This window comes from Sus scrofa, chromosome 13 (assembly GCF_000003025.6).
Source record: "Sus scrofa isolate TJ Tabasco breed Duroc chromosome 13, Sscrofa11.1, whole genome shotgun sequence".
Lineage (NCBI taxonomy): Eukaryota > Metazoa > Chordata > Mammalia > Artiodactyla > Suidae > Sus > Sus scrofa.
This window is the reverse complement of record NC_010455.5, coordinates 149,809,803-149,819,903: the sequence shown is the minus strand read 5'-3', so window position 1 is coordinate 149,819,903 and position 10,101 is coordinate 149,809,803. Positions and strand designations below refer to the sequence as shown.

Below are 10,101 nucleotides of genomic sequence, written 5' to 3'. Positions count from 1 at the left end.
GAAGCCTCTCTAAAAGCTAGACTCACAACACTCAATCAGTGATATTGGGTGATGTGTCCTGAGCAGAGCATGAGGGCACTGGCCTGGTTGTCAGGAGGCCTGAGACATGGAGGGGACCAGGGCCCTCTAAGCTCGGCCAGTCTCCCTGTCACTCCTCTTGATGAGCTTTTTATGGTCGTTAGATTTTTTTTTTTTTTTGGTATTAATGAGAATTTCTTTAGTACAATATCTTTGAGAGATTTTTAACATTTATGAAGTGCCAGAACTGTACAGACGTGCAAATATGTTCCATAGGAAGGAACAGGTTTTCCTAATCCTCAATCATGAAGGTAAGTTCATTCGTTTAGACTTAAGGACAAATAGTGATGCATCCTATAACAGGCTTTCCTCTCCAAAATCAGTGTGCAATGTGGGGATTCTATAGTGAACATTTCAGGACTAAGAAAAATAGTAAAAACAGGAAGAGAAAGCATTAAACATGAATCAGATTCATTAGCTGATAGAAATCATTGTGTTTACTTAGTCCCTTTTGGGGAATAGGACAAGCCAACCCTATTCTTCTATGCTCTGCAAAGTACTGAGAATGTAATGTGTGGCTCCCAATTTTATTCTCTGTAAAATAATGGAAACTAAGGATCGCCTGAAAATGAAGAGAATTTGTGGGTGGGGAAAGAAGAGGAATCTGTAATCTTCAAGTGATATGCCTTAGTAAAGGCAACCTCATTCAGTTCCATGCTGGTCACACATACTGAAGGCTTCTTTTAAAATCTGTTGGCCTCCTTTGCATTAAGTAGGGGTATCACAAACCAACTTAAGCTTTAATAAGAAAAAAAGGAGATTTATTATAAGAAGCAGGGATTATATGTGGACTAAGGGTAGGAATGAAGCTGTGTTTCAGGAAAAACTGGGAAGCAGGAAAGGAAAGTCACCAGGGTCGATGCAGAGGCTACTTCTCTTAACTTGACTTCTCCTCTCTGTGCATGTACTCTGATCGCTTCCTCTCCCTCACATGCAGAATAGGCCTCCTTTCTGTGTTATAGTTCTTGAGCTTGTGGGTGACTGCCTCATTGGCAGAATTAGGAATCTCAGGGGAGAGAAGTTGAGCAGTTGGAAACAGTGCCCAAATTTAAACCCAAACAGCCATGAACAGAGGTGAAGGACATCAAGGTCATATAATAAAATAAGGTTGTCAGGGGCTCACCTCATTTTACTTATGGAATTAGTCTCAGAGAAGGTGACTTGGCCTATGGTCTAGTCAGACACTTTGTGAGATAAACTATTTATTTAATGCTAGACCCAAAGAAACTGCTTAACCCTGTGTATTCTGTTCCAAAACAAAGTGGTAAATAAAAATAGAGTTTTTCATTTACCTCTTTGTATTGACATCATATAATATCCAGCTAAATCAGTATAAAGAAATAGGAAATTATTCTTTAATTTGACATTTGCTTTGGAGAGTAAATTCTGAACTGCCTTATCTCCTCATGTTTTGAAGATTTCACTCTAGGCAAATTGAAAGCAAGTGGATAACTGAAGATGGACAATTTATTTCATAGATGTTTTTAACCAATTGAGCCTGTGATGCATGTGTTTATAATCCATTATTGATACCTGGGGACAGGTGTAGGATCTCCCATAGCAATTTCCCTGTCATCAAACAAACTTATCAGAATATATTGAAAGAAAAAAGAAAACTGGCAGACAACATCTAGCTACCTTGTGGGTGTGTTTACAAAAAAGAATGCAATGATGGGCATTTATTTGCAGAATGTACACTTTGCAGAAGAATTCCTCCAAAGTCTTTGGATTGTCTGTGTTTGATACTAAAGACTCATGGTCAGTGTCTCCTGAGATTAGTCAAAATGAGGAAAGCAAGGGCAGAGCCATTATTTGAGTACCTGATCATGTCAGCAGACTTCTGGGATCTGAAAGAATAGCAGTGTGCACAGAACCAGCATCTTCAGGCAAGCAGGGAGCAAATCTCAAGGGAGGTACTGCTTAGTTTTTAGAAGAAAATGATCTTCATCTCTTATTTTTGCCACTCATAGATCATCTCTGGATGTGAATTCCCCAACTATTAAGACTGAAAGAGTTTCCATTAACCCAAGACTTTAAAAAAAAAAAAATAGGAGGTTGTTGGTGGTGGTGGGCTAAGTTAATTGCACAACCAAGATACTATAGAGATACCACTTTAAATTTGGACAAATTATTACATATCAATAAATATTAAATAATATGTAGCCAATATCTCTGGTCTCCACATAAAAAATAAAAGATATCAATTTAAAAAATCAACATGGTGATTTCTAAAAATAATATGAATCTTTAAAAAATAATGAAATAGGTGATATGAATTTGCTTTAAAATAATGCAAGAAATTATTGGAGGATTCACATAAAGCAACAATTTGTTCTACCTACCCCCTGAACTGAAAGAGGCCATTTAATTTTTTTAAAAATTGTTTACTTATATTTGAAGTGTGTATTAGAGTTAAAAAAATTAGGAGTTCCCTTTGTGGCTCAGTGATTAATGAACCTGACTAGGATCCATGAGGATGAGGGTTCGATCCCTGACCTTGCTCATGGGTAGAGGATCTGACGTTGCTGTGAGCTATAGTGTAAGTTGCAGATGTGACTTGGATCCCGCATTGCTGTGGCTGTAGCATAGGCCAGCAGCAGTAGCTGCAATTTGACCTCCAGCCTGGGAACTTCCATATGCTGCAGGAGTGGCCCTAAAAAGAAAAAAAAAAGTTAAACCACTTTATTGAGAATGACTAAATATAAAAAACAGTCTATACTTAAGGATATAATGATTTTGGAGCAGTTAATTTAAAAAGCAAAACAAAACAAAAATACCTATTTAAGGAAAAGAATGGTTGTTTTTATCCCTCCTATACCACAGCTCATGGCAATGCCAGATCCTTAACCCACTGAGTGAGGCCAGAGATTGAACCCGCAACTTCATGGTTCCTAGTTGGATGCGTTTCCGCTGTGCCACGACAGGAACTCTGAATGGTTGTTTTTGAACTTTGTTTTGTATTCCATTAATGTTCAATAAAAATGCACATAAAGTATTAAAAGTTACATGGAAAATATGATTTTCCTAGATCTCAGCCTGATGAAATGACGAAGTTCATTAGACCAGAGTTCCCATTGTGGCTCAGCAGGTTAAGGACCCAACAGAGTCTAAAGCATGATTCTAAAGCTGTTGCTTAGAGAGTGTGTGATGATGGACAATGTATGTTTTTCTGAACCTAAATGGCAAATAAGAATAGAAGTTTTTTTCATATCTCTGTACATACTTAAAATAGTATCTTAACAATCCTGCTATTCTGAGTCAATAATTAAATAGCATGATTTTATTTATTTGATATATTCTCTTTGGAGATTAAATTTATGGCATGACACGTATTATCCCATTCTATTAAGAGTTTTGGGATTTCCGTTGTGGCTCAGTGATTAACGAATCTGACTAGCATCCATGAGGACACAGGTTTGATCCCTGGCCTTGCTCAGTGGGTTAAGGATCCAGTGTTGCCATGAGCTGTGGTGTAGGTCGCAGATGTGGCTTAGATCCTGCGTTGCTATGGCTGTGGTGTAGGCAGGTGCCTATAGCTCCCATTCGACCCCTAGCCTAGGAACCTCCATATGCCGAGGCTGAATCCCTTAAAAAAAAAAAAAGAAAGAAGAAAGAAAGGAATTTTGGGGAGTTCCTAGAGTGTGTTAAGGATCAATGTTTTCTTGTGGCATCTCAGGTTACTGTTAAGGCATGGTTTTGATCATCAGCCTGGCATATGGGCTTAAGGATCCTGTATTGCTGCAGCTGTGGCTTAGGTTGCAGCTGCAGCTTAGATTTGATCCCTGGCCCAGGAACTTCCATATACAGTGGATATGGCCAAAAAAAAAAATAATTTTTGGTATGAGGTATTATATCTTTACCTTTCTTTTGAGACAGGGAGAGAGCTGTTGAATGAAAAAAAAATGATGCAATTAATTTCATATATGTTCAGAATCCATTTTACTTTGAAATTTGTCTACCATAATATTTTTCACTATCTTTCCCTCTGCATATTTCTTGTTTCTTCCTTCAACTCATATATCATTAGGAAACTTAAAAAGCCCAAATGAACAAATGTCTGATTCTGAATGCAACTAAGAATTTGTATTTTTTCTCGAGTTTATGTGTATCCTGTCATCAGACAATGATTTCATCATTGATTGCCTCTCAGACTTACAGTACTCTTACACCCAAATTTTTGTTGGCTCAGCACGGTTTGTAGAAGGAAAATGGTTTCTGTTCTAATTCCAGGTATTGATTGACCATGTGTTACTTTGGGAACAAGAACTGACTTGTTTTTTTTTTAGCAGGATAATGAGAAAATTACTGACCTCCTCTCAAGAGAGGTTTGGCAAATAAATAATTACAAAATGCTTTGCATTAGAAGGGCTAAAAATTCTTCTGAGTGCTTTCATTCTTCTTGGCATAGCAATGTTCATTGTGTACTGTTTGAAGGAAAGACTAACCAGGAAGTACATGTGACTTGGCTGTAGTCACTGAAAATATTTGTATATTGAAAGAGGACCTGACCAAAAAGAGAGTTCTAAAAGTAAAAAAAAGCCCTTACAGAGCTTGACCATGTGCCCATAAATGAGGACGCTAAGAGCTCCCATGCCATACTTTCCAGATGGATTCACTGTAATGCCTGCAACTTAGCCAATCTGAATCCTTGCCTATGCACTTTTAGACAGTCTCCTAATTGGGTCATTATTGGGAAAGGTAGAAAGCAGCGTGATGGAGATCAGATGGGGCTCTGAGCACAGTGAAGGGAATCTCAATGCTTCTGGCGGCATGGTGGTCCAACACAACCAGGGTTGTTCCAGTATTGGCAGACACTTTAAAAATGAAATAAATGGGGCATCAACCAACATTTCATTTGTCACTGTCTCAACAGCCCAAGGCAGAGCTCTGTTTTGCCAGCCACATTTTCAGATGGAAGCATGTGTTTCAATCGCATTTGTTTTCCTGACACTTCAGGTGGTGTAAGGTTGCACAGACCAGCCTCAGCTTGTTTGCCCTTGGCTCACTGCTTCTCTCTGGTGTATCTTTACAGCCGTTTCCTCCATAGCTTAGAGTTTGCAAGCACATTGAGGGTTTATGTTGTAAAATATTTAGTTGCACTAGAATCTAAGACCTACAAAGGTCTCCAGGCAGAACCTAGCAGAAATCATTCTAAAGAGGTAACTGCTTACTCTCTTATAGAGCACACACACACACACATGCACAGAAAGCTAGAGAATGGTCATATACCTCAAAGTCTAAGTACTGAAGGGTATAGCTGTCAGTATACCTAGCTCCCCCACCCTCACTCTCATGCCATATGTAAATAAGTTCTGGCCTCATGTCTAAGACCAGGCATATATTCTTGGGCAAATCATCATCTTTGAAACGCACAGAGTCCTATGACTACAATAAAAATGAAAACCTGTCATAAGATCCACATTGATCTCAGATATTTTTGAGATCTGATTAAAACTTTCTTATACTATAGGTATAAGTGTGTGAGGGGTGGTGGAATTGACTTCAGTTGCTAACTCTTGATGTTGAGTAATTGGTACATGAGGATGATATCTTCTCCATATGTGTATATGTTTGAAGTATTCCATAATAAAAAAGTTTTAAAAATATAGTATTTGACAATTAAATCCTGCTCTGCCTACTTCCCAGCAGAGTTATAGGTGAGAAGCATAGGAGACTATGTAAAAGTGTTTTGTGAATAGTAAAGCACTAGAGCAAGTATATCTCAAAAAAGTTCATCTCCCGGGTGCCCATATCAGACTCACCTTGCCTACTAATTAAAAATGAAGTTGTAGAGTTTCACAGACTTATGAAATCAGACATGATGGAAGTGTATCCCACAGATATCTCCATTTTTAACTAGCCCTTTTTACCTCCCTTCTCAGATGATGTTTCCACATTATAAAATTGGGTTTTTTTTGACATTTCTTAATAATGATTTTTATTTTTTCCATTATAGCTGATTTACAGTGTTCTGTCAGTTTTCTGCTGCACATCAAGGTGACCCAGTCACACATACATGTATACATTCCTTTTTTTCACATGATTATGCTCCATCACAAGTGACCAGACATAGTTCCCAGTGCTATACAGCAGGATCTCATTGCTAATCCATTCCAAAGGCAATAGTTTGCATCTATTAACCCCAGATTCCCAGTCCCTCCCACTCCCCCCCACCCTTGGCAACCACAAGTCTGTTCTCCAAATCCATGAGTTTTCTGTGGGAAGGTTCATTTGGCCATATATTAGATTCCAGATATAAGTGAATTCATATGGTATTTGTCTTTCTTTTTCGAACTTACTTTACTTAGTATGAGAGTTTCTGGTTCCATCCATGTTGCTGCAAATGGCATTATTTTGTTCTCTTTATGGCTGAGTAGTATTCCATTGTGTATATATACCATATCTTCCTAATCAATTCATCTGTCGATGGACATTTGGGTTGTTTCCATGTCTTAGTTATTGTGACTAGTCCTGCAGTGAACATGCGGGTACATGTGTCTTTTTCAAGGAAAGTTTTGTCTGGACATATGCTCAGGAGTGGGATTGCTGGGTCATATGGTAGTTCTATGCATAGTTTTCTAAGGTAACTCCATACTGTTCTCCGTAGTGGTTGTACCAGCTTACATTCCCACCAACAGTGCAGAAGAGTTCCCTTTTCTCTACACCCCCTCCAGCATTTGTTCTTTGTGGACTTACTAATGATGGCCATTCTGACTGGTGTGAGGTGGTACCTCATAATAGTTTTGATTTGCATTTCTCTAATAGCCAGGGATGTTGAGCATTTTTTCAAGTGCTTGCTGACCATCTGTATATCTTCCTTGAGAAATGTCTATTCAGGTCTTTTGCCCATTTTCCCATTGGGTTGTTGGCTTTTTTGCTGTTGAGTTGTACACATTATAAAATTTGGAGATCATATACTATACAAGTCCTTCTTGACATTATTAAAGTCTTTTGAATGAATGGAGAAATTACTTCTAGTGGGCTGGGGACCTATTTCCTATACATCTGAGGAAGCTCTGTGCTATCCCTTCTCCACTTATAATTTGTTATTTTAATCCTGCTTTCTAACTGTTGATTAAGCCTCAAGTTCATGCTCTCTGCGGTCCCAACCTTGGACCCATTTGGTTACTGATCCTTAGGTAGGATTTGTCCATTATACACGGGCCCTCTTGCTGATATATCAGCCTTTGGCCTCACCATCATGTGATTCTGTGTAGACTTTAGTCTGCCCAACTACACCTTTTGCCCAGACACTGCTCAGGTACCTCCTAGGTTTATTTACTCAGCCTCAATTCTTAGTTGAACACCTTTTATGTGAAAGCACTCCTGTAGGTGCTAACAAATGATACAGTTAAAAAGCCCTTCCCTAACGTAATTTGCTCTGTAGATTTGGAGGTTTTGTCTTTGAACAGGTGACTAAATAATACAATTTTAGATAGTGCTAAGTGCCAAGATTAAAATAAACTGGGGAAAAGGGATTTAGGGAAGTTCTCTCTCAAAAGGAAATCTTTAAACAGAAACCTAAGATGAGAAGGATAAGTTGGTAGAAAGAAGTAGTGGAAGAGATGAAATAGTAAGTGCAAAGACTCTGGCAGCAGTGAACTTAGGTTCAGGTGATAGCAACGAGGCCATCATGGCTATAGTGTAATGGTTGTAAGAGATGAGGCTGGAGAGAGAGGGCCAGTGCTTAGGTACCGTAAGGCTTTGTAGGGCATGATAAAAAGTTGGGATTTTATACTAGTTAAGGGTACTGGTCATATTTTCATCAGTCTAATCAGGTGTTGCCATGTTGCTTGAGATCAGAAAATCCTACAGAAGCTGTGTTTCATTCCATTCCCTGTAGTGCTCAAATGAAAGACAGTCTTAGTAGGTGAATTGTTTCTATTTCCCATACTTCATGCTCAGAAAAAAAAAAAAAAAGAGAGAGAGAAAACCTGCTTTTCTATGTTCTCTATCATTTACCAATGGCTGCTTTTCAGTGAACATAATCTTTATTTTATTTAATTTGTTTACAGTTTTTATTTTTATTTTTAATTAATTAATTTATTTATTTATTTTTGTCTTTTTGTCTTTCTAGGGCAGCACCCACGGCATATGGAGGTTACCAGGCTAGGGGTCCAATTGGAGCTGTAGCTCCTGCCTATGCCACAGCCACAGCAACACCAGATCCAAGCTGCGTCTGCAACCTACACCACAGCTCATGACAAAACCGGATCCTTAACCCACTGAGCAAGGCCAGTGATGGAACACACAACCTTATGGTTCCTAGTCAGATTTGTTTCCACTGCGCCACAATGGAAACTCCTACAGTTTTTATTTTTTTATTTATTTCATTTTTCAATTTTATTGACGTATAGTTGATGTACAATGTTGTGATAATTTCTGCCATACAACAGAGCGATTGAGTTACACAGGTACACACATCCATTCTCTTTCAGAATGTTGTGGTGAATGTATCTTTTTGAACTATAGTTTTTGTCTGGATAGATGCCCAGGATTGGATTGCTAGATCATATGGTAGTTCTATTTTTAGTTTTTTAAGAAAATTTCATACTGATTTCCATAGTGGTTGTACCAATTTACATTCCCACCAACAGTGTAAGAGACTTCCCTTTTTTCCACACCCTGTCCAGCATTTATAGTCTTCAATAAGTTGAGCTGGGAAAACTCAACAACCACAGGTAAAAGAATGAATATAAAATGCTCTCTAACACCATACACACAAACTCAAAATGATTAAAAACCTAAATATAAGACTGATTACTATAAAACTCTTAGAGGAAAACATAGGCAAAACACTCTCTGACATAAACTGCAGCAGTATCTTCTCAGATGTACTTCCTAGAGTAATGAAAATAAAAACAAAGGTGGGAACTAATTTAAAAATTTTTTGCACAGCAAAGGAAACCATAAACTGAAAAGACAACCCACAGAATTGGAGAAATTATTTGCAAATTAAGCAACTGAGAAGCAACTCCAAACAACTCATACAGCTCCATGTAAAAAAAAAAAAAAAATCAACCCATTTAAAAAAATGGGTAGAAGATCTAAATAGACATTTCCATGGCCAAAAAACACATGAAAATATGCTCAACATTGCTAATTATTAGAGAAATGCAAATCAAAACTACTATGAGGTACCACCTTACACCAATCAGAATGGCCTTCATCAAAAAGTCTACAAACAGTAAATACAAATGTGCTCTTTAAAATCATCAGGAAACGATGTTAAAAAAATGTTCCCTTCACCCCCAGCAGTGCAAGCCTGTGGTTAATAGGTTAGACCACTATATGGTGGCTGTATATATATCAGTACTTTGGAACAATAAGTTTTCTATTTGGCAAAGGTATTAAAAGAATAATTATATGTTAAAGATGGAAACAAAATATATGTATATTTAAAATTCCTTTTGTCAAAAAGATCAGCAACAGTAAAAGAAATAGAAAAGACATCACAGCCTGCAGCCTGCTTTTTGTTCAGTTAAGTTTTTTTCTTGAGAGGATTTTTAGTTTCTTTGTGAATGGTCTTGTGACATGGAATACTCATGTATTTAAGCCAGGAACCCCACAGGTCATGGTTACTCCTCATTTGCTGAACTCCTTATTTGGGGGTCCCTGGAATGACTTCTTCTTGCCCTCTTAAATTTTCTCTATATCATTTCATTCACTCCCAAGGCTTTGACCATGAAGTATTTATGCTAATAATATTCCAATTAATATCTTCACTAGGTATTCTGTAGACCTTCAGACCTATCATTCCAGTGCTCTTAGATAGCAGATAGGTGGCTTTTGGTACCTGAAACCTAGATAAACTTCAAACCAAAATTCATAATCTTTCTTCTTGACTACTTCCTTCTCTTGAAATATTTTTCTTCTCAACTCAAGTAATGGTGTTGTAGTTTCATCAGTTGTCCTAAGAAAAATCTCTGAGTTACTAATTTCCATCTGCTGCTTCCCATATTCACTTCACCTGGAGGTACTGTTGATTTTTTACCTCTGAAATGTCTTGCAAATGCACTTATT

The 10,101-nt window shown here is 37.7% G+C and overlaps 1 pseudogene; it reads left to right on the top strand.

Moving 5' to 3' along the window:
* Nucleotides 324-10,101, top strand: part of LOC110256344 — a 73,793-nt pseudogene continuing 64,015 nt past the window's right edge.